Consider the following 20,565-nt stretch of genomic DNA (forward strand, 5'->3'; position numbering starts at 1 on the left):
GTTTATTTGGCAGGTGGGTGGGAGGTGGGACAAATGAATGGTCTTTTTTTTTTTTTTTTTTTTTTTTGGTATTGAACCCAGGGGTGCTTCTTTTTTTTTTAATTTGCAGAAGTTGTCATCTTTTTAAAAATATTTATATATGACTGCAGAATGCATTATAATTCTTATTACACATATAGAGCACGATTTTTCATATCTCTGGTTGTATACAAAATATATTCACACCAATTCGTGTCTTTATACTTTGGTAATAATGACCATCACATTCCACCATCATTTCTAACCCCATGCCCCCTCCCTTCCCCTCCCACTCTTCTGCCTTATCTAGAGTTCATCTGTTCCTCCCATGCTCCCTCTCCAGGACCCCACTATGAATCAGCCAGGGGTGCCTTTTTAAAAAAATGATCCTAACAGCTCCACAGTCTCTCCTACCTTCTGCCACCCACGAACTGGATGTGGTGATCCCTTGGCTTCTAAGAAGATGATAATGCAGCCTCAGGGATTAATGGGACCACAACTTGGAAGGACCTTAGGTCCCTGAACTACTGAATGGAACAAAGCCATCTGCCATTCTGGGTTGTTACTGAGGAGAAAAATAAAGTTGTTTCCCTGTGGTGTAGGTCCCTTGTGTGCTGCAGAGCTGTATTACCCTAACTGCACACTGTCTTTGCTTTTCTGTCCATGTGATCAACCATAAGAGAGATGAATTCAAGTCTCCTTCCACTATGTGCTCTTGATCTTGCATTGTTGTAATTAATTAATTGTAATGCCTGGTGAATGGAACAACTAGGTTATATGTTGCACAGATATTTATAACAGTTATATCTGCATTTGATTAGAAGGCCATTGTGATACATTATATGGCTCCTTGTCATTTTGCTTAATGCATTTTAAGCTAAATTGCATCATTTTTGCTAATTAAATCATAATATCGTAATTATTTTTATTTGCCTGGTATGCCTTTGCTTATCCTTTAGTTTTCAACTTTTGCATTTGTATTAGGGATGCCTCTTGCATACAGTACTGAACTGGATTTTTTTAGGGTTTAATCTGAAATTTTCTTTTGAAAAAGAAAAGTTAATTATATACCTATAACAATTAGAGAGATTAAATTAGTAATCAACCCCCCCTTTCCCCCAAAAAATAAATAAAGTAAAGGGCCAGATTGCTTCACTGGTGAATTCTACTGAACATATAAAGAAGAATTAAGATCAATATTTCACAAAGTCATTTAAAATGAAGAATAATAGGAAATACTTCCTAACTTATTTAATGGGGACATCATTACCCTGACACCAAAGCTAAATACATCATAAGAAAACTACATGTTAATATCCTTTATGAATCCAGATGCCAAAATGCTCAATAAAATACTAGCAAATCAAATTCCATGGCATACCAAAAGGATTATACACCATGACCAGTTGGATTTATTCTAGGAATACAAGAGCATTTCAAGAAAAAAAAAAATCAATGTATTATACTACCTTAGTAAAACAAAATGAAGAACTACATGATGATCTCAATTGATGCAGAAAAGGCATTTGACAAAATCCATCACCTTTTTATGAGAAAAACATTCAGAAGACTAGGAATGAAAGGAAACTTTCTTAATGTGATAAAGGACATTTATGAAAGACCCAGTTATTATTGAGCTCAGTGTTGAATGAGGAAAGGCTTTCCCCCAAGATCAGGAAGAAGACAAATATGTCTATTTTTTTTTGCCACTGCTGTTCAACATTATATACTATACTGGAAGTTATAGTCAGAAGCATTAAGCAAGAAAAAGCAATAAAGACATCCATATTGGGAAGGAAAAAGTAAAGCTACTGCTATTCACAGAAGCCATGATCCTGTATGAGGAAAACCCTAAATAACTAGAACTAATAAGCAAATTCAAGGTATAAGATCAACAAACAAAAATCATTTGCATTTCTGTACGTGAGCAACGAACAATTTGAAAATGAAATTAATAAAATAATTCAATTTATAATAGCATTAAAAGGAGGAAAATTCTTAGGAACATAGTTAACCAACAAGGCAAACACACTGAAAACTGTAAAACGTTGCTGAACGTTTACAAATTAAAGGAGACCTAAGTAAATGAAAAGATATCCCATGTTTATGGAATAGAAGATAATATTGTTAAAATGTAATATTTATCAAACTGATCTGTGGACTAAATACAATCCTATTATAGTTCCAATGGCCTTTTTTTTTCTTCAGAAATGGAAAAACTGTCTCTATAATTCATGTGGAATTCCAGGGGGCCCTAAATAGAGAAGAGCATTTTGAAGAATAAGAACAAAGTTAGAAGACACACTTCCCCATTTCAGAATTTACAAAAAATATTGTAATGCAAAAAAACCACACGAGGTACATGTATAAAGACATGAATTGGTGTGAACATACTTTATATACAAAGATATAAAAAATTGTGCTCTATATGTATAATAAGAATTGTAATGCATTTTGCTGTCGTGTATTAAAAAAAACCTACAGAAATCAAAGCAATGTGGTATTATGATAAACATATAGGACATGAAATAGAATTGAGAGTTCAGAAATAAACCCATACATCTATGGGCAATTGTTTTTTGACCAAGGTATCAGGACCATTCAATGGGTAAAGAAGAGTATTTTCAATAAATGATGCTGGAACAACTAGATATCCATAGGCAAAAGACTGAAGTTGGGACCTTGTCCTATGCCATATAAAAAATTAATTCAAAATGGATCAGAAATCTAAACATAAGAGCTAAAACCATAAAACTCTTAGAAGAAAACATAAAGGTAAGTCTCCATGATGTTGGATTTGGCAGTAGTTTCTCAGGTATAACATCAGATGCACAAGCAACTAAAGAAAAAAATAGATAAGTTTGACCTCATCCAAATCAAAAGCTTTCATTCATTAAATAACTTCATCAATAAAATGAATACACAATCCCCAGGATAGAAGAGAATATTGGCAGATCATATATCTGATAAGAGAATATATAAGAAACTCTTACAACTCAACAACAAAAAGACAACTCGATTTTTTTTCTTTTGTTTTTTAAAGAGAGAGTGAGAGAGGAGAGAGAGTGAGAGAGAGAGAGAGAATTTTTAATATTTATTTTTTAGTTCTCGGCGGACACAACATCTTTGTTGGTATGTGGTGCTGAGGATCGAACCCAGGCCGCACGCATGCCAGGCGAGCGCGCTACCGCTTGAGCCACATCCCCAGCCCCACAACTCGATTTTTTAAATGAGTAAAAGACATAAATAGACATTTATCCAGAGAAGATATACAAATGGCTAAAAAATTCTGTATTGGGCCACTATGTGGCATGAAATATCACGGGAGCTGGCCTGATTTTATTCCTTTTATTCCTTGATACACACACACACACACACACACACACACACACACACATTTTTTTTTTTGGCTTGGCTGCTCAAAGAAATTTTCTTTATTTTTTTAAGTCTGGTAATTTTATTAAGAGAGTCTTGGAACTGACTATTCCAGGTCAGCTTTCCCTGGCACCCATAGCAATGTTTAGGTAGATTTACATCTTTGATCTCAAGAAAAATTTTTCTTTAATTCTATTTTTGAGTGTTTACTGCATTTCATTTAAAAAATTTTCTTCTTAGAAATTCCAATTATGTATCTGTTGGTGCTCTTTTGTCCCCCTCCCCCATCTTCCATTTTGTCACTAATTTAAAAACCTCCTTCCTTCCCGTCTGCTGTGTTGGCTGTTGCACCTCTGTCTTCATTCCCGGGGCTGGGCTGCTGTCCTGGACTTCTGTCTGTTCTTCCACCTCCTCCCTCAGTCCTTCTAGCTCTCAGTCATTGCTGTCCCTGTCTTGCTCTGCCTTTACTCTGTCATTGTGCTTCTGCTTGGTGGTCCCCTCTCACACAGGCAGTCGTCCTGCTAAGATGGGTTAAGTGATGGGACACTGTTTGGTCAGATTTTTCTTCTCCCCCACGGTAGCCATTTTTCTTCCTGGCCAATGTTCTCTGTCTGGTAGGTTTTTCTGACCTTTTCACCGTTTACCTTTCATAGCTTTGTCTTTCTTCTGGGCTAATTCACTTTTAAAAATTATATGCCTTAGACCAACTGGATTTTCATGTCCAGCTGTTGCAGAAGGCTCTTTCTGGGTGTGTGATTTTGCTAGCTCCGTCCCAGATCTGCTGTCCCTGGGCTGTTGGGCCACTTTCTGTGCACATTATGCCTTGCCCCACGTCCCACTGCCATGAGCTTTCCCGGCCCTCTGCTGTGCTCCTCAGCTCTGTAGCATGGGTTGTATTCAAGAGATCCAAGTTTATTATTTCAGAGCAAAAGTCCTAAACCTGGAGCAGTTTTGCCCCTTAGGGAATATTTTGCAATGTCTGGAGACACTTGCTGCCACAATTCAGGTGGCGCTGATGCCATGACATCTAGAGGGTAGACCCCAGTGGCTCTTCTGAGTCTTCTACAAATGCATTACTGACCCCACAATAAGCAGTCATGGAGGCCAGAGTGGCAGTGGCTCCCTGGCTGAGGGGCTGCCTCAGAGCAAGCCCTCAGCTGCAGGGACTTTTGCTGGAGTCTTTTAAAATTGGCCTTCAGCCAGCAAATCTTCCTTACCTGTTGCTCCCCTGGCCCCAGGTCATTTCTGTGGGGTAGTAATTTCACCTTGGTGGCTTTTCCGTGAAGCCTCTGCTCCTGCCAGTCTCCATGTGTTTTTGAATTTGTGGTTTCTATAATGGAGTCTGCATCATTTTTCTGTTTACCCTTTTGCTTTTTGAGCTTCCTGGAAAAGAAGAGTGGATTTGCTGCCTCCCGCTTCCCCATTCCTACCCAAATCTCTGGAGGCCCACTTTAATCTAAAACTTCAGCTTTAGATGTTTCCGTTTAACCAGGGAATGTGAATTCAGGCCTCAAAACCACTGACGGCCCATTTGGGATTATGAATTCTCAGGGAAAATGCTTTTCCCTCAACCCAGTACTGATTTCTTTGTAGGTTTTGGAGGTGATGGAGCGTGGAAGTGGGTCTTGTTCTAAGGATGTCGCTAACCTGGCAGTGGAGACCACTAGTTTTGTGCCAGGGGGGACTCCTGTCAGACCCCACCTCGAGTGGGCTCTGGGAGTGGACTCCTGTCCACATTTCTGTCAGTCCCTGGAGAGAAGGTAAAGTTCACAGGAGGCAGCAAACCCCTCAGGGCGAAAGGCCACCCCGCCCTGGCCACTGCTCAGGATTTCTGCTTTTACTTAGTTGTTGGCTTCTGGGTGTTCTGAACTTTCTTGCCCGATCACCAATTGTTGTTATTATTCTTTTAAAAACTCTTATTTAGCCAGATTCTTAGGTTGCTGTAGCACAAGGGTCAGCGGGTGGGTCTCTTCCTCTGTACTGCCACAAACAGACTCTCTGTCCTCACCTCTCTAGGCCTCCGTTTCCTGGCCTCCAGAATGGGAATAATGGCAGAGGCCAGCCCAAGCATTTCTGTGAGGATGAGGTACACACGTCTGTCACCGGAACAGAGCTTGGCAGATGGCAGGTTAGTGGACCAACTGAAATCCTCACCTCCTGCCCACACCCCACTTCCCACTTCCCTGGCGCCAGCCTCCAGGGACATCCCTGGCCTAATGTCCCCTGGCTGTTTCCTCCCTCACTGGAAAAGGGCCAGAAATAAGGTTTCTTCGAGTCAGCACTGTCCCTGTGCCTGAAGCAACTCTGTCTGTAGAGAGGCACAGTCCCCGTTGGGTTTGCGGAGTCCCCAAGGGAATCTCAATTTCTCTGCCCCCCTCACTCCCTCCCTCCCTCCCTCACAGCCACATTATCCCCTACCCCAAACAGATCTAAGGGGATGGTTGGAGTTTTATTGATTTGGGGGGGATAGCTTTTAATTTTAATTTTTTTAGTTGTAGATGGACACAATACCTTTATTTTATTTATTCAGTTTATGTGGTGCTGAGGATCAAACCCAGTGCCTCACACATGTGAGGCAAGCACTCTGCCACTGAGCTACAGCCCTAGCCCTTAATTTTGATTTTTAAATGATTTCAGATTTAGGGAGGAAAAAGGGGAAAAAATACACAGGAACTTTTGTGTGATTTACCATGTTCCTCAATGGTTCACATTTGACTTGTGTGCTTTATCATTTCTATCCATCAATTTATCCCTACCCCAGCAGCTCAGGAGGCTGAGGCAGGAGGATCATAAGTTTAAAACCAGCCTCAGCAAAAGTGAGACCCTAAGCAATTCAGTAAGACCCTGTCTCTAAATAAAATACAAAGTAGGGCTGGGGATGGGGCTCAGTGGTCGAATTTCCCTGAGTTCAATCCTGGGTCCCCCACCCAACCAAAAAAAAAAATCTTTCAATACATACACAACATGCACACATTCATTATCATCACCCCCATCACCGTCACCATCCTTATCAACGTCACCATCATCGTCGTCATCATTTTCTGGACCATTTGGGAGATAGTTGCACGTGTGAAGCTCCTGTATCCCTTCATACCCCTTTAACAATAGTGTCCATTCCTAAAAACAAGGATTTTCTTTTTTTTTTTTTTTTGTATTTTCAGTATGATGATCAAACTTAGGAAATAACATGAACTTAATACTATGAGGCAATCTAGAGTCAGTCACAGTTTTTCTGTTGTTCCAATCATGTTCCAATCGTGTTCCACTGTAGCAAAAATAATAAACCTTCTTTCCTGGCCCAGGATCCCATGTTCACTTGGCTGCCAGTGCTCTAGTCTCGAGGGGCCCTTGGCCTGCTTTGTCTTCACATCCTAACATCCTGAAGGTTACCAACCAGTTATGTTGAAGAGTGTCTCTGGCTTCGAGCTTGTCTGATGTGTCTTCAGGGTTAGATGTGGGTTGTCACATCCCATTCATGATCATGCTTCCACTCTGTGGCTCTAGCAACCATCAGCAATTCTTGCTTGAACTATCACTATGATTTTGATTTTTAAATGATTTCAGATTAAGGGGGGGGAAGGGCAAAAATACACAGGAACGTTTGTGTGATTTTGCCAGTTGTTGATTTTTTAAAAACTCCATGTCGCTTTCTCAACATTTACTTGTTGGCATCCTAACATAGTGAATAATTTTCCTCTTTCCACCCTGTTTATTTATTTATATGCTAGTTTGTTTACATCAGCGTAGAATCATGGATTCTTGTTTTATTTAACACCTTATAATTGTATAATTGTATGATTTTTATTTATCTCAATGCCCCAGATTTGGTCAGTGTGAGTCCAGTAGCTTTTTTTATTTTTATTTTTTGTATTGGGAATTGAACCCAGAGGTGCTTTACCTAAGCTACATCCCCAGTCCTTTTTTATTTTTTATTTTGAGACAGAATCTGATCTGGCTAAGTTGCTTGAGGGCCTTGCTAGTTGCTGAGGCTGGCCTCAAACTTACCATTCTCCTACCTCAGCCTCCTGAGTTTCTGGGATTACAGGCAGGTGTCACTGTGCCTGGGTCCTCAGTAGCATTTTAACTGTTCAGGGCTTGTGTTTGGTCTGCTTTCTGCCTATCCTAGCTGCTAATACTGTACTAATACTTTATAAATGAATGAATGAATGCTTTTCTATAAAGTGGCAGTAATGATAGTGGCCGTCACAGGATTTTTGCAAGAAGTAAATGAGCTTCTGTGTGTAAAGTTCTTGGAACACCAGTAATATTAGAAGCTAATATTTCTCCCCTACTCACTCTGTACCAGATACACATGATTCATTGCACTGATGGAATGAGATCAGTAATATTATTTCCATATTTCACCCAAGAGGAAACTGAGGCTGAGATCGAGGAAGTGTCTGTCCAAGGTCACACAGGTGACAAAGAGTGGATCCAGGATCTGGTGTGCTTGCCCACAGCCGTGATCGTGATCACCGTGCCACGTTGCACATATATGTGTAAGAGTGAGACAGACAACTGATGTGCATAGACAGGAAGGGTTAGAACACTGGGGGTGGAAAGTCTCCCACAGGGGCCAGCAGGAGGCCTGACACATGGAAGACAGAGCACAGGTGCACAGGTCCAGCCTCTTGGACAGTCCTCCTGCCTGGCCCCCTGATGGCCTCTCTCGCTGATCTGCGCCATCCTCTGTTCTGGACCCCGTGCTGCCTTCCACCTTCCTGCCCTGGCCCTTCTCAACCCTGCGGAGCTCCGCCCTGCTGGCAGCTGGGGTCAGGCCCTCCCCGTGCTCCTGGGGCTTATTTCCTGCTGTGGCCACTCACTCTCTTCTTAGCACTTACCACTGTTGCAGTTGCAGTTGTTTATCTGATTGGTCAGTTCATATCCGTCTGCTCTGATCAGCTCCGGGTTTGGGGGAAGCCTCTGTGGCCCCTGGCGTTCCTGCCTCGAGAGGCACATGGCGAATACTTACTGAATGTGTCATGGGCCCCTTACCTTCTCCCCGTTCCTCCACTGAGTTCCCAAGAGCCCTGTAGAGAGGTCCCGGGCTATAAAGAATAAGGACATGGTGCAGGTGCAGAGAAGGAAAGGGCCTGACCCCCAAATTGCACCCAGGCAAGGAGCAGAAATGGAACCAGACCAGGGCCCAGCCCTCCTCCCTGCACCTGGGCCCCTCTGCCCTTCTCTCAGCATTCGGCTTTACAGCCCTATGGGGGTAGCCCTGGGCTTCTGGAAACACACACAGGCAGACTCTGGGTGGTGAATATTTCATAGGAAAATGGAGTTATTTATATTCCTGATACTTGACTTTGAGATTTATGTGATTAAGTTGTTGCTGGTGATTCATCTGACACCAGGAGTGGCCTTACAACTCATCTCAAAGGGACAGCGATACTGGCTGCCCAGCCCTGTGGGTAACCAGAGGACACCTTTCTGGAAGATACTCTCACACCTCCCAGGAGAGTCAGGATCCACCTGTAATGGTAGGTGTCAGGGCTGAACCCAGTGGATTAGGGGACATACCCCAGGGAACAGGTGGATTGCCATCCTTGCCCTACATGGGGAAGTTCTTCATCAGGTTTATCAACAGGGCCAGGTGAGGGTGATATCAGCTAAAAGCAAAAGGTCACTTATAGCTCAAGCAGCGACCAGGGCCAGGTGGGGGAAACCCAGGAGCATTTCCTCTGAATCAGAATCACTGAGGAAGCTGGTCAGGTGCAGATTCTTAGACTCTATCCCCCAAAATGCTACCTATCATTCTCTATGAGGAATTTTCATCTCTTGTAAGTGCTCATCCAGCCAAAGTGATAATAATGTTCACTGGGCCCTGAGATCCAGGGTCTTAGAGAAAAGACTGCATGACATGACCCAGAATGAGTCATGTCCAGGGCCATGTCCAGGTGAGGACACAGGTTTTGTGAGAAAACCCAATACTGTTTATCTCAGGCAGCGAAGTAATTGTTGTGTAATAAGTTTTGTGCACAAAATGATTCTGATTGGTAGTTTTAACATGCAAGAGTTCATTTGTGGATAGGTATATACAGCATGTATTTTTAAACACAGGTGCCCTGCTCTTTGCTTGGATTTGATATGGAGACTGGAAAAGAAACCTCCGTATGTGTAATAATAGTTTGCAAGTTATAATGCTTAACCAATGCCACCCCATGTTCTCAGTCACCTAAGATATTGCTTTAGCCTTCCCTCAACCCCATGGTGGGCTAGAGGGGCACAACTTGGTTGCAGTCCATACAAAAGGGGCTTCCAGACCAGGAAAGAGAAACATCTAATGAAGTGGAAAGCAGGAGCCGCAGAGGTGGTCTTGGGGGGTGTCGGGACAGCTGTCTTTGCTTTCTCACTTAGAGAATGAGGTCTGTGGGCAGAGCTGCTAGAGGATAATTCACTTCCCATGTTTCTGTTGAATTAGTCAGTGACACAGAACTCTGTATTTCTTCATTATTAAATGCATCCTCCTACCCCAGAATCTTACCCCAGTGGCTCCATAGGATCTTTATAAGGGGGGGGAATTTGAAGGAGCCACAGTTCCAAGATATTGAATTGATATTCAATAGAATGAAAGTCCCACAAAAGCAGAGATTTTGCCTCTTTTGTTCACTGAGGTGTCCTCAGCACTGATAACAGTGCCTGGCAAATTGTAGGTCTTCAGTGAATATCTGTGGAATGACTGTCATGAGATTCCACAAGGCAAAAATGGGTGGAGGCCTCCGTCTCCCCTTTGTGTTGAGTGAGAATCGCATCATGGCTGATGTCTGGTGGCCAGCTGTGTGAGTGCACTGTGGCTGCTGTCAGTCCAAGTGTTGGCAGGGTTGTTTCCTTCTGGAGATTCTGAGGAAAATGCATCCCATGCCTCTTTTCTGGCTTCTGGAAGCTTTCAGAAATCCTTGGCATTGCCAATGTCTCGGCTTGGCACAGAATCATGAGCCACCACAGCTTTGTAGATTCAAACAGCAATCTTTATTCCCGAACTCACACGGGCCTCCACACACGCTCTGGGGCAATCCCAGTTCTCCTCCGCCCCATTCACCTACTCCACGAGCCTTTTTTTCCAATATCCTTTTTGAATCTCACGAGAACTCAACGGGAACAAGCAGCAGGAACACCCTAATCCCGGCAGCAATAATCTTCAACCTCCAACTTCCCTAAAACCCCTATTGTCTTAAACCGGGAAGCCTTAAAACCAAATTATCTTAAACCCGGATACTTCCTAAAACCTGGATCCACCCTGGTCATTGAGCAGGGTCACCTTTCTCAAACACACATGCAAGGTCACAGCAAATTTCCAAGGCAAGTCCATTTAACATGGGGTACGCTGGCAAGGAAATATCCATGCGTCATTCCTACTTGGCAATGGCCCTCAGCATGGCATTCCTTGGACTGTAGACACATCACTGGTAGCTCTTCCTCATCTCTCCATGGTCTTCTATCTATACCATCTCAGAGGACATTTGTCTTTGGATTTAAGAGGTAATCTAGCACAATCTTTAGATGTTTAACTTAATTACATCTGTAAAGACCCCCCCCCTTCCAAATAAGTGCACATTCACAGGTTGCAGATGAACTCACTTTTTTTTTTTGGTACCATTCAACCCCAACATCAGCCTCCAAGGATCCTTGCCTCCCACTATTCAAACTCTTTTGTATTCTGCTCTCCCAGGGCACAAGGTTGCTCCGTGTGACCAGTAGAATACAGCCAGCTGCCATGTCATGAGCAGCCTCATGGAGAGGACCATGTGGTAGAAACTGAAGCCCATGGCTAATGGCCACACTAGGGAGCAGAGCCTGAGGTCCAGCCAAGCCGCTAGCTGGCTGCAGTCCTCGCCAACATCTCGGTTGAACTTTGAATGAGGCTCTGAGCCAGGACCTCCCAACTAAGCAGCTCCCAAATCCCAGCACACAAAAACTGAGAGAGAACACATGTTTGATAGCATAAACTACTAGGTTTTTTATGCATCAATAGAATGTAAAACCCAGCTTTTGGTACCAGGAGCAGGACACTGTCATAAAAAATATCCAAAAATGTTTGAATGGGCTGGTCACAGTGGTGCATGCCTGTAATCCCAGCAGCTCTGGAGGCTGAGGTAGGAGGATTGTGGAGTTCAAAGCCAGTCTCAGCAACTCAGCGAGACCTGTCTCGAAATAAGATATAAAAAAGGGTTGGGGATGTAGCTCAGTGGTTAAGTGCCTCTGGGTTCAATCCCGGGTACAAAAAAAAAAAAAAAAAAGTATGAATGCCTTTAGAAGTAGGCAGTGGGCAGAAGCTGGAAGAACTTTGAGGGCAGTGTTAGCAAAATCTGAGTGTCCTAAATAAGCCATTGGGAGAAGCATCATATCTTTCATGGAGGCTTCCAGTAATGGCTATAAAGAAACACAGGGATCTTATGGAAACCAGAGGAGAGGAGAGTCACATTGTGTAGTGGCAGGGAATTTAGCCATGCTGTTCAACAAAAAAAGCGAAGCCTTGATAGGTTTGAAAATTCTAAACCTCTTAAAAATTCAAAATGTTGATAATAAAAAATACCTCTGACAAAGATCAAATCCAGGGTACTAACAGTGACAGGAAAAAAAGGTCTAAAAATGAGGCCTAGGATGTGACTGTCAGATCTTTTGTTAAAACTTCAGAAAAATCGAAAAAGAGGAGGCCTGCGAATGCTCTGCACACAGATGGAAGACCCTGCTATTTTAAGGCTGTGCTGGGTGCGGTGGCACAGGCCTGTTATCCCAGCTGGTAGGAAGGCTGAGGCAGGAGGATTGCAAGTTGAAGGCCAGCCTGGGAAATTTGGTGAGACCCTGTTTCGAAATAGAAAAAATTAAATGGCTGGGGATGTAGCTCAGTGGTAAAGCACCCTGGTTCAATCCCCAGTGATGAAAAGCAAAATATTTAATAAATGAAATATTAAGGTTGTGTCTCAGGCTCACTCTACCAAAGGATAGGGCTTCTAAGAAGCTCAGGATTGTTGATAGAAAAAAAAAAAGAAAAGGATTTATCTCAATTAGACTTGTGTATGTGGTTTTTGTGTGATGGAAAAAAACCCAATAGGATTCACAGAGCTCCAAGAGATCTTTAAGAATTTTTTTTTTTGTTTTTGTACTGGGACTGAACCCAGGGGCACTTAACCAATGAGCCACATCCTCAGCCCTTTTTCAATATTTTATTTAGAGACAGGGTCTTGCTCATTAAGTTGCTGAGGCTGGCTTTGAACTCAAAATCCTCCTGCCTTAGCCTCCCAAGCCACTGGGACTCTAGGCATGTGCCATCATGCACAGCTTCTTTAAGAAATTTTATCAGCAGAAACATCACAGCTAGAACTGAAAGAGACAGAGAAGGTACAAAAGGAAGAGAATGATTGGGGCCTACAGATTTTTTTAAATATATATTTTTAGTTGTTGATGGACCTTTATTTTATTTATTTATTTCTATATGGTGCTGAGAATCAAACCTAGAGCTTCACACATGCTAAGCAAGCACTTTGCCTCTGAGACCCAGCCCCAGCCCTGGGGTGCTCAGATTTTGACAAAGGGAAAGCAGGCTATGAGAACTACTGCTCTGCAACTGTGCTGCCTCTGGCAGGAAGGAGGGGCGACTCAGAGAGGGGCTAGGTTTAGATTGGCGGCCTGCAGAAGTACTTCTCGTTTCCTTGGTGGGGCTAGGATTGAACCCAGGGGCGCACTATTGCTGTGCTACACCCTCAGCCCTTTTTCTTTTGTTTGGAGACAGGGTCTCACCAAGTTGCCCAGGCTGGACTTGAACTTGAGATCCTCCTGCCTCAGCCTTCTGAGTTACAGGGATTATAGGCATGTGCCACCATGCCTGGTGAGAATGACTTCTTGACATGAATAAGGCTGAGTCTTTATATATATATATTAGTTGTTGATAGACTTTTATTTTATTTATTTATATGTGGTAATGAGAATCAAACCCAGTGCCTCACACATGCCAGGCAAGTGCGCTACTGCTGAGCCCAGCTCCAGCCCAAGACTGAGTCTTAATCAAGGAACCTACAACATTTGCATAATCTACACTTTATCATTTCTATGCAGTATCTCCTTTGTGTCTCCCACTTTGTCCAAACAGGAGTGTGTACAGTGGTTATTTCACTATTGTATGTTGTGTGTGTAGGGAGCAAAATAACTTGTTTCTTTAGTTTATAAGTCTGCAGATTGTTAAGAAATGTATTCAAGCAGCTGTACTTGAGGACCCTAGGGTCCTCCTCAATTGCTAGGTCTGATTTGGATGATGAAATTCTGGACTTCAAGCTGATGTTGTAATAGGGCACGACTTTGGAGGTCCTGGGATTGGGGTGGGTGTATCTCACATGTAGCCAGTTTCAGGATGTGTCCTGATCTTCACATCTTTGTATCGTCCTCTCTACCGTGCACCAGTGTTGATCTATGTGATCAACACGATATGGCACAAAGTGATGAGAAATCACTTCTAAGATTAGTTTACAGAAGACACTTCAAACTTAGCATCTCTCTTCCCTCGCCCCAGTATTCTTCTCTGGCACTTAACATTCTGGATGTGTTCCAAGTTTCAGAATGGTTAACTAAGATAAGCTGATAGAGTACACACACACACACACACACACACACACACACACACACACACACGATAACCTAAATATAGTTCTTTTGCAAATATCTAAGAATGTTGGATAAAATAAAGCAAAAATTCCATAGCATGCCACCCCCCGAGAAAAACGGGGGAGGAAAATGAGATTCTCTGCTTTTGAAACAAAGAAAGAAAGAAATGAAACCAGAAAAATAAGTACACATATGTAAACTCAAAGATGGGTCAGAGGAAAATCATCCAGAATCTACAAGGAAATTCAAAAAATAAAGTATATACGCAATGATATGAGATTTAAATAGTTAGAAAATCTAATCTATGTTTTATCCCAAAAGGAGAGGAAAGGGAGAGAGAGTAGGAGGTAATATTCAAAGAGATAATGGCTGAGAATTTTCCAGAATTGAAGGAAAATACCAATCTACAAATCCCAAAAGCCCAAATAACCCCAAGTAAAATAAATAGAAAGAAATCTCTACTTAGACATTTCATGGAAAAACTGCAGGGAATCATTGTAAAGGAGAAAAACCTATTAAAATCAACCAAAAAGAAGACAGATTACTTTCAAAGGAGCAGCAGTTAGACTGAGGGTTGATCCCTCAGCAGTAACAGACAGGGCCAGAAAATAGAGAGCCTTTTTTTTTTTTTTTTTTTTTGGTGCTGAGAATAAAAACCAGGACCTTGTGCAGGCTAGGCAGGCACTTTACCCCTGAGCTACACCCCCAGGCCCCAGAAAATATCTAATCACTTATTCAATGCGATGAAAGAAAGTAAATGTCAACCTAGAATTATATCCCCTGTGAAAATATTATTCAGGAACATTGAAGCAATATTCTTCCAGCAAAATAAAAAAGACAAAAAGACAGAAAAACTAAATTGTTCACTACAGTATTGTGTGTGATGGAAAAGACTGAAAGCAGCCCAGATTCCATCAATGGGGGACTGGTCCAAGGAACCATGGGACATCCGCATAATAAAGGGCTGTGTAACCTTGACGGGGAGGGGGAGGAGTTCTACGTGACACTCTGGAGTGACTTCTAAGGCTTATGAAGTGCAAGAAGCATGTGCAGTATGTTGCCCTTTGTCTGAAATTGTGAGGGCACACACATACATCTATCTCACACACACACACACACACACACACACACACACACACCTATTTATATTCTAAAAAGGATAGGCCTGGGGTTGTGCTCAGTGGTAGAGCGCCTGCCTAGCATGTGTGAGGCACTGGGTTTGATTCTCAGCACTGCATATAAATAAATGAATAAAATAAAGATCCATCAACATCTTAAAAGAAATATTTTAAAAAAGATAAAGCAAATCTAGCAGCATGGTTGGAGAGTATAGTGATATAGATAGAAACTAGACATTTTAAGTAAACTTGTTTTATAAATTTGACTTTGGAACCATGTAAATCACTTGCAGAATTACAAAACAATTAAATTTCATGAGGAATCCCAATACTACATGTAGAATAAAATGAATGAGTACAAGTGTGTATCCAGTGAGTGCCATATCAATATAGAGATGAATTATTCCAAATATTTAAAACATGGCAATTTTTCTGCATGTCCTTAGAAGAATATACATGAGGAAATAAGAACTTCAGCATCAAATACAACGCCACCACCTTGGGCTGTTTCTTGTCACCACATTGTTGGTGCTGGTTTGGGGGTTATTGTTCTTGGAGTGTTGTATGTACAGGGTGGCATCAGGGCCAGAGCTAAGGTAAGGCAAGTGAGATCCTTGGGACTCAGAAGTTAAGGACACATTCATGCACCTGCATTCTCCCAGGAGTGGTGACCTCCTTAAAAATTGCACAATAGGTGCTTCACCTCCCTCACCCTAATCTTGGCTCCATATACAATAAAACAAAATGAATGAATATGTCAGTGTCATTTAGTGCCACAGTTTTGGTGTGGAAGAATGACTGAGGAAATTAAATAAAAACCCGGTGATCTTAAATCTGAGTCACAAGTATCAGCATCAATTCCTAATGTTTTTCTTCTTGTGATGTATTTTTCATAGAAATGAGAATACATTTTCTTGTTCTGGTCACTGGAAAGTCCATAAACAATGACTATCCCAGTATATAATAAGCACCCCTGGTGTCTAGATTATGGTCTTTATGTACCAGTTACCACTAAAAGTTATTACGGATCTTTGGAGAAGTATGCATGGTGAGCCTGGAAGGGCTTTTCTTACCAGAAAGAAGGAACTATCAGGTGGTGCTAGGTCAGTCAGGAGGTCCTAAGGGCCTACTGGAATAAGCTCTCTCTGACCATAGACAGACAACTGGAGCATCAATCAGGATAATACTGCAGTGGGCTGAAACACACCAGATATGTTCCATCCCTTAAGTTCATAATGCTACCAAGAAAATCTCATGTGTCACCTTTGGAAATACCAAGGAACTAACTATATTTGAAAATGCAAAACATAGAAAAAGAATAACTTCTTCTACTTTCCTATATAAACTGATTAGCCAACAATAGATGAGGAAAGGTCTCTTCATAGACGTGTTCCAGCTAACTAATGAGGAGGGACTGCTGGAACTAGAGCATCATCCATTTCCAACCTCTGAATGAACAGGTTTGTGTAATGGCCATCAGCCCCTGTTTATGTCCCTTGAAGAGATACAGACATTCAGTGCTGCTTAAAAAAAAAAAAACCACACAAAAAACCCTGGGATTTGAACCCATGAACACTTACCCACTGAGCCACATCCCCAGCCCTTTTTATTTTTTATTTTGACACAGGGTCTTGCTAAGTTGCTTAGGGCCTCCCTAAATTGCTGAGGCTGGCCTTGAACTCATGATCCTCCTGCCTCCCAAGCCATGGGATTACAGACATGTGCCTGGCCATTCTGTCCTTCTTAATGGAAAATGGAATCTTACCTATGCATTAGTCTTGCCAAAGAATCAAACCTGAATTTGATCAAGTCTCCAAATCCAGTGATGAATTTTTAGAAAATGTAGAAAACAGAGATTGGTGAAATAACAGGATTGGGCGTGGTCCACAAAGACCAGACTGTTCCTTCAACATGCACCAACATGCAAGAAAAAGAAGAGTGGAAGGGAAGAGCCTCAGAAACTAAAGCAACACGTTGCCCAATAACCATACAAAGAACTTGTTTGTATCTCAGTTCAAACAAGTCATAAGAAAAAACATTAACAGGGCAGTTGGGGAAATGTGAACTCTGACGATATGGTCGATGATATAAAGGAGCGATTGCTGACATGTTTTGGATTGTATGGCTGTGTTTAAAAAGGGAGTCCTCCTCCTTTAAGGGAAGCAAATTAAAATATTTACAGGTGAAGCAGGGTGATGTCTGGGGTTTGTAAGTAGTTCAGGATGAGGGGACGTGGGCAGAAGGCTCCAGGACACAGGCTTGCCCCAGAGTTTTTATAATTGTTGAAACCTGTTCTAGGTAGATAGGGGTTCAGTATGCCCGTTCCTGCTGTGTTTTCATAATAAAATATCTTTTAAAAACAACGAAGGCAAAAATAAAGATTTTTTCAGACAAACCCCCTAAAGTCAAGAATACTCTAAAGGACTCTCAGGCAGAAGGGAAATTTCTATTGGTGATTACTGTAGGAAGGTTAGAAGTGTAAGAATGAATGATGGAAAAAAATGGTGATGAAGAAGTAAATCAAAGTGAACGTTGATATGTAAAATAATTATAGCACTGCCCTACATAATCCTAAAATTATAGAATTGAAAGACCCACCACAACAAAAGCATGTAATTAGGAAATTCAATAAATGGAATTAAAGTGGTGGAAGGTCCTTGAATGTTCTAGAAAGAGGGCTTGGGCTGGGGTCCTAGCTCAGTGGTAGAGCGCTTGCCTGACACATATGAGGCCCTGGGCTCGATCCTCAACACCACATAAAAATAAATAAATAAAATAAAGGTATTGTGTCCATCTACAACTTAAAAAAATTTTATAAAATGAAAAAAGAAAGAGGGATTGGTATTGAGTTTCACTGGGCTCTAGTAAATTTTGGGTTCATATTACGACTTCTAAGATAATAGCTTCAAGAATACAAAGAGTTGTATTGGTTGTAGCTCAATGGTAGAGAGCTTTCCCAGCATATATGAGGCACTGGGTTTGATCCTCAGCACCACATAAAAATAAATAAATAAAATAAAGGTATTATGTCTATCTATAACTAAAAAATATATTTTAAAAAGAATATAAAGAGTGTATGATGTCTGATATCATTGTGGGGAAGAAATTGGATTCTACTCAGTCCCTCCAAAGACCAAAAGAAGAAAAAACATAATGTTAAAAAAGAAACTATAATGGACAGACTAAACAGAAAGCACAAAATAAGGTGGCAGATCTGAAGCCAACCATGTGGGTAAATTTTAAAAATGGGTTAGTTTTAAAAGAAAACTAGATAGATGGGTTAGTTTTAAAGGATGGTCAAATTAGATTTCAAAGATCAAAATATGCTTTTTACAAGAGATGAATCTAAACTACAAAGAATGAAAAGTAGAAGAATGAAAAAATTATCCCATGTCAATACTAGGCAATAAAAATAATGGTGAAATTATATGAATATCAGACAAAGCAGATGTTGAGAGAAGAGCCCTGGTAGAGATGAAGAGGGTTATTAAAGAGCAGTGAGCATTTTGATTACCATGAGAGTCTGCACAGTGCGTACCTTGGGGTGGGGCCAGGTGGGGCATATGGTGGCCACCCATGGTCAATTTCTTTCCTGGATAGTGATTATATGGGTGTTTGCTTTATAATTACTGAATATGGGACACACTGTACCTTTGCTTTTCTCCTCTTCTGTGTCATATTTCACAATAAAGTTTGGTTGTTGTTTGAATGAATGAATGAGGGTGATTCTATTCCAGGAAGCTTGACATCAGACCATGAGCCCTTAATCACGTTAATTCTGTGCTTACAAATTACCTAATAATAGGTAAAGAGCTTTACACGTGTCAACTCATTTAACCCTCCAAGTGGCCCTATGAGATAGATTCTATTTCTCATCTCCATTTTATGATGGAAACTGGTACATAAACAAGTTAAGTAACTCGTTCAAAGTCAAAGAAGTAGAAAGGCACAGAGCCAGGAATGGACCCTGGAGTCCAGTTGCAGGGCACCTGTGCCTGACCGCTCTGCTGAAGGCTGTGGCATCATCATCAAGCACTCAGGATAGAGAAAAGGGGGCTTTGGGGTTGTGCAGATGACAGTTTTTTTTTAATTTTTTTTTTTTTTTAGTTGTAGATGGACAAGTGCTTTATTTTGTTTGTTCATTTTATGTGGTGCTGGGGATCGAACCCAGGGCCTCACACATACTAGGCAAGCGTTCTACCACTGAGTTACAATCCCAGCCCTGATAATTTCTATTTTTACATAAATCTCTGCTATCTGATTGGAGGAAAATCCTCACTTAAGAACTGGAAACCTGGAAGAGCAAAGACAATTTTGGAGGAAAATGAAAAGATAATCCTAAAAGATAGTAATGTTTACTAAAGCAGTGATATTTAAATACTGTGTTTTGTGGGGAAGGAATAGATGGAGCTGTGAAATAGGATTGAACCTGGAGACAGACACACACAAAGATGGGAGTGTGGACTAGATGGAGAAGCAGTACAGATCAGTGAGGAAAATGTGGACAATTTAACATATCCTGCTAGGAAAAAGCTTCCCTATGAAGCATCACTCAGAGTGGGGATTTACTTCCACTCCATGCAGTTATAAATCAAAATCTTCTTAGAAGAAAAGGTTTGTCTTCATGACTAATCACACTGAGATAAATAAAAACAGACAAAAGACCCTCCAGATGACAAAGAGATCATATGTCATGTAAAAAGATGTGCCACAGATGGGGTGGAAATGTTTGGAACTCATAAAACTGATTGTATCCAGAATTACAAAGGCCATCTCCCAGTTAATAAGAAAAAAAACAAGTCAATAGAGAAATGGTCACAGCTTTTGAATTGGCAATTCACAGAACTCATCAAATAAAAATGTAGGCCATATAAACAACAGGTATCTTGTTTGTATAAGTATGTCCTGTTGATCCTGTGTTCCTGGTGTACTTAACGTCCTGGACTTCCTGCATTTTATCTGGCAGCCTTACTGATAAGAGGCTATACACTCCATAGGTATCATGCCAATTGCAATAATATGATTTTGCATCTGTCAGTTTAGCAAAAATGGATCAAGTCCAATTGTACTTGCTGGTGAGTACAAACCATCAGACACTGACTAAAGTTAACAATGTTCATGACATTACAACCCAGCAATTCTACCTCTAGTATCTATCAAGAAACCCCTTTTTTTTAAAAAAAAAAAGAGAAACTTTTTTATCAGTACATAAAGATATTTGTACAAGAGCCAGGCACAGTGGTACGTGGCTATAATCCCAGCTATTCAGAATGCTAGGGCAGGAGAATTACAAATTCAAGGTCAATGCTGGCAACTTAGTGAGATCCGATCTCAAAATTAAAAAAGCTATGAGGATATTAGTTTCTCAGTTTTGGAAGTAAAAAAAAAATTGAAAAGACTTCCTAGTGGATCAACCCTTTGTGGTCTGATCATATAACTGTATTGTCATAATTGC

The 20,565-nt window shown here is 41.3% G+C and overlaps 1 protein-coding gene across 1 annotated transcript in view; it reads left to right on the forward strand.

Moving 5' to 3' along the window:
• The window catches only part of ACCSL (1-aminocyclopropane-1-carboxylate synthase homolog (inactive) like), a 114,698-nt gene that overhangs the window by 17,128 nt on the left and 77,005 nt on the right, over positions 1–20,565 (forward strand). The window contains exon 2 of the mRNA XM_081282238.1: positions 5,410–5,521. The gene's annotated coding sequence lies outside the window, so the exon portion shown is untranslated. The remainder of the gene's footprint in view (positions 1–5,409; positions 5,522–20,565) is intronic.

This window comes from Spermophilus citellus (genome assembly GCF_964194105.1).
Source record: "Spermophilus citellus genome assembly, chromosome: 2".
Taxonomy (NCBI): domain Eukaryota; kingdom Metazoa; phylum Chordata; class Mammalia; order Rodentia; family Sciuridae; genus Spermophilus; species Spermophilus citellus.